This window comes from Hemiscyllium ocellatum, chromosome 43, assembly GCF_020745735.1.
Source record: "Hemiscyllium ocellatum isolate sHemOce1 chromosome 43, sHemOce1.pat.X.cur, whole genome shotgun sequence".
NCBI lineage: Eukaryota > Metazoa > Chordata > Chondrichthyes > Orectolobiformes > Hemiscylliidae > Hemiscyllium > Hemiscyllium ocellatum.
Window position 1 is genome coordinate 11,247,441 of NC_083443.1, and position 4,968 is coordinate 11,252,408.

Sequence of the window (4,968 nt, forward strand, 5' to 3'; positions counted from 1 at the left end):
GGATAGATGAGGGACAGGAATGGTTGTTGGAGGTTCCTGGTTACAGATGTTTCAGTAAGATTAGGGAGGGTGGTAAAAAAGGAGGGGGGTGTGGCATTGCTAATTAGAAATGGTATAACGGCTGCAGAAAGGAAGTTTGAGGGGGATCTGCCTTTGGAGGTAGTATGGGCTGAAGTCAGAAATAGGAAAGGTGCAGTCACCTTGTTGGGTGTTTACTATAGGCCCCCCAATAGCAGCAGAAATGTGGAGGAACAGATTGGGAAACAGATTTTGGAAAGGTGCAGAAGCCACAGGGTCGTAGTATGGGCAACTTCAATTTCCCAAATATTGATTGGAAGCTCTTTAGATCAAGTAGATTGGATGGGGCGGTGTTTGTGCAGTGTGTCCAGGAAGCTTTTCTAACTCAGTATGTCGATTGTCCAACCAGAGGGGAGGCCATATTGGATTTGGTACTCGGAAATGAACCGGGACAAGTGATGGGCTTGTTAGTGGGTGAACATTTTGGTGATGGTGACCACAATTCTGTGACTTTCACCTTGGTTATGGAGAGAGATAGGTGCGCACAATAGGGTAGATTTTACAATTGGGGAAAGGGAAATTCCGCTGCTGTAAGACAGGATTTGAGGAGCATAAGTTGGAAGCATAGGCTGTCAGGGAAGGATGTGGTGGAAATGTGGTACTTTTTCAAGGAGCAGATACGACACGTCCTTGATATGTATGTACCTATCAGGCAGGAAAGAAATGGTCGTGTGAGGGAGCCTTGGTTGACGAGGGAGGTTGAATGTCTAGTAAAGAGGAAGAAGGAGGCTTACATAAGGTTGAGGAAACAGGGTTCAGACAGAGCAGTGGAGGGATACAGGATAGCCGGAAGGTACCTGAAGAAAGGGATTAGGAGAGCTAAGAGAGGGCATGAAAAATCCTTAGCGGATAGGATCAAGGATAACCCCAAGGCATTTTATGCGTATGTGAGAAACATGAGAATGACGAGAACGAGGGTAGGTCCGATCAAGGACAGTAGTGGGAGATTGTGTATTGAGTCGGAAGAGATAGGAGAGGTCTTGAACAAGTACTTTTCTTCAGTATTTACGTTCGAGAGGGACCGCATTGTTGAAGAGGAGAGTGTGAAACGGACTGGTAAGCTAGAAGAGATACTTGTTAGGAAGGAAGATGTGTTGGACATTTTGAACAACTTGAGGATAGACAAGTCCCCTGGGCCTGACAGGATATATCCTAGGATTATGTGGGAAGCAAGAGAGGAAATTGCAGTACCGTTGGCAATGATCTCTTCGTCTTCACTGTCAACGGGGGTGGTACCAGGGGACTGGAGAGTAGCGAATGTTGTGCCCCTGTTCAAAAAAGGGAATAGGGATAACCCCGGGAATTACAGGCCAGTTAGTCTTACTTCTGTGGTAGGCAAAGTAATGGAAAGGGTACTGAGGGATAGGATTTATGAGTATCTGGAAAGACACTGCTTGATTAGGGACAGCCAGCACGGATTTGTGAAGGGTAGGTCTTGCCTTACAAGTCTTATTGAATTCTTTGAGGAGGTGACCAGGCATGTGGATGAGGGTCGAGCAATGGATGTAGTGTACATGGATTTTAGTAAGGCATTTGATAAGGTTCCCCATGGTTGGCTTATGCGGAAAGTCAGGAGGCATGGGATAGAGGGAAACTTGGCCAATTGGATTGAAAACTGGCTAACCGGTCGAAGTCAGAGAGTGGTGGTAGATGGTAAATATTCAGCCTGGAGCCCAGTTACAAGTGGAGTTCCGCAGGGATCAGTTCTGGGTCCTCTGCTGTTTGTAATTTTTATTAATGACTTGGATGAGGGAGTCGAAAGGTGGGTCAGTAAATTTGCAGATGATACGAAGATTGGTGGAGTTGTGGACAGTGAGGAGGGCTGTTGTCGGCTGCAAAGGGACTTAGATATGATGCAGAGCTGGGCTGAGGAGTGGCAGATGGAGTTCAACCCTGCCAAGTGTGAGGTTGTCCATTTTAGAAGAACAAATAAGAATGCGGAATACAGGGTTAACGGTAGGGTTCTTAGTCAGGTGGAGGAACAGAGGGATCTTGGGGTCTATGTACATAGATCTTTGAAAGTTGCCACTCAGGTGGATTGAGCTTGTAAGAAGGCCTATGGTGTATTAGCGTTCATTAGCAGAGGGATTGAATTCAAGAGTCGTGAAGTGATGTTGCAGCTGTACAGGACTTTGGTTAGGCCACATTTGGAGTACTGTGTGCAGTTCTGGTTGCCTCACTTTAGGAAAGATGTGGAAGCTTTGGAGAGGGTGCAGAGAAGATTTACCAGGATGTTGCCTGGAATGGAGAATAGGTCGTACGAGGACAGGTTGAGAGTTCTCGGCCTTTTCTCGTTGGAACGGCGAAGGATGAGGGGTGACTTGATAGAGGTTTATCAGATGATCAGAGGAATAGATAGAGTAGACAGTCAGAAACTTTTTCCCCGGGTACAACAGAGTGTTACAAGGGGACATAAATTTAAGGTGAAGGGTGAAAGGTATAGGGGAGATGTCAGGGGTGGGTTCTTTACCCAGAGAGTGGTGGGGGCATGGAATGCGCTGCCCGTGGGAGTGGTAGAGTCAGAATCATTGACGACCTTTAAGCGGCAATTGGATAGGTACATGGATGGGTGCTTAATCTAGGATAGATGTTCGGCACAACATCGTGGACCGAAGGGCCTGTTCTGTGCTGTATTGTTCTATGTTCTAACACCACCATGACCGATGGAACACCCCCCGCACCTCCCCCCCCCCACCCCACCACCACCACCACCATCCCACAATCTCGCTATCATTAGTAATTGTACAATACTAATTGCCCTGGAACTAAAGGGCCATCAAGACCAGAGAGCAATTAAGAGTCAGCCGCCCTTTGCTATGGGTTTGGAGTCCAAGTGAGCAGGCCAGATTCAAGGAGCTAAGAGCCTGTACCCCAACATCTCTTTGTTCCTTTCTCTCTGATTTATCCCTGGTAAGTATTCAGGTAAATAAGCCCACATCCTCCCCAAATCTCTGACTGTAATCTTGCATGGTCCTAAAATACAACTCCTGGCTTTGCTCCTGACAATAACTAGTCACACATTTTAAACAGATAGAAAAGGTTACATTTATATGGTGCCTTTCAAAACCTCAGTACATCCCAGGGTGTTCCACAGCCAATGAAATACTTTTGAAGTGGACTCAAAGCTGCTATGCAGTAAGTGTAGGGGTCAATGTAAGCACAGCAAGCTCAAGGAAATGTAGAAGCTTCCTGATTGGAAAGAAGTTTGGGAAGTGACAGGATTGTTGTATTTTAGATTCTGAAGAAACTAAACAAAGCAGGTGGAGGCACTGGCTCAATCTCTCTTTGAATCACAAGGCTGTAAGCTCAAGTCCCAGGTCAGGATCTTGGGCTGGAAATCCAAACTGACACTCCAGATGTATTGCTGTGTGAATGCTGCATAGTTGGAAGATGATGTCTTCCACTGGAAGATCAAAGTGGAAATCCCTGAGATAGATATGAAGTGCAGCATAATATGATTTTGAAGAAAATGTGGGGAATTCATGGCCAACACATGACCCTCAACTCTCTGAAAAGACGCTCAGTTTGTGAACTCAATGTCATTTCCAGAATCTTGCTGTTGTATAAACTCATTGCCATGATTTCTACATTAGTTCAGTGACAAAATTATTTGCCGATTGGCTGCACGGTGCTTTGGGATGTCTCGCAGTTACAAAAGGTGCTAAATAAATGCACACTTTTATTTCTAGATAGTTGTGATTATGACAAGCAATTTCACCTTGTCCTGAATAAAGTATCTCTTTGCCCTTGAAGGAGCATAAATTCAAAACTAACCCAGGGGAACAATTTATTCAGTGAGTGAGTGCTCAATCTGTGGAGGATTCTGGAATCTGTTAAATGAAAACGTCTATCTAATTTTAATTTCAGTGTTTTCAGAAAATACCATTTTGGGATTGGGGAGTAATTTGGTATGTTGTGAGTATCGCATCTTTGTGTCTATAAACCTTTGTCTCCTGACATTTTCCACATTGAGGATTTCCTAATGTTTCGTCTGGGTTTATTCTGGACAATTGATTCCAATCATCAACTCAATTATGTTTGAATCATGTGACTCTCCGGACAGCAGTGGATTTTTTGCGTACCTATGAATCTCCTAGTTACTGATGATTGCAGTCTTTTGGCACACTCCCAGGATGATATACAAACAATTATGAATGTCTATCAATCAGCTTGCCTGCAGGTTGGCATGACTATCTGTCTTAAACAGATATTGGCACTCTTCCAACCCTTCCCAAAGTGGGAAGATGTTCCACCTAGCACCACTATCAATAGTCACACACCACAGCCGGTGCACCCATTCATGCAATGAGTACTTCTGGGGACAAAAGAGGCTTTGACTTACAAATCACACTCAAGTTACAGAGGGGCAACTGATGCATTTGTGAAAGTTAGGGCAATGTTGTGCAATGCAGATATTACAAACATTCGAACATATGAGTCAAGAGCAAGCGGAGCCATTTAACCACTTGGTTCAATAAAATCATAATAATAACCTCAAATTTGTATTCCCACCTCCCTTGATGACCTTTCACCCTCTTGATTAACAAGAACCCATTTACCTCTGCCTTGAAAATACTCAAGGACTCTGTTTCTATTGCCTTTTCAGGGAGGGTGTTCCAAAGACTTAGAATAATCTGAGAGAAAACAGTTTTGCCATTGTTTTAAATGGGCAATTTCTGATTTTTAAACAGTGGTCTCTACTTTTAGATTCTCCCATTGAGGAAATATCCTCTCTACATCAACCCTGTCATGAACAGCTCAGAATTTTACATTTACAACCTTTCCCCCCCACTGCTTGAGCAAAGCAGCAGTGCAAATACCACACATAATGAGTTTCAGTGATATGCTTTTGGAAAATACAGCAATTCCTTCTTAGTTCTTTGCTGTAAA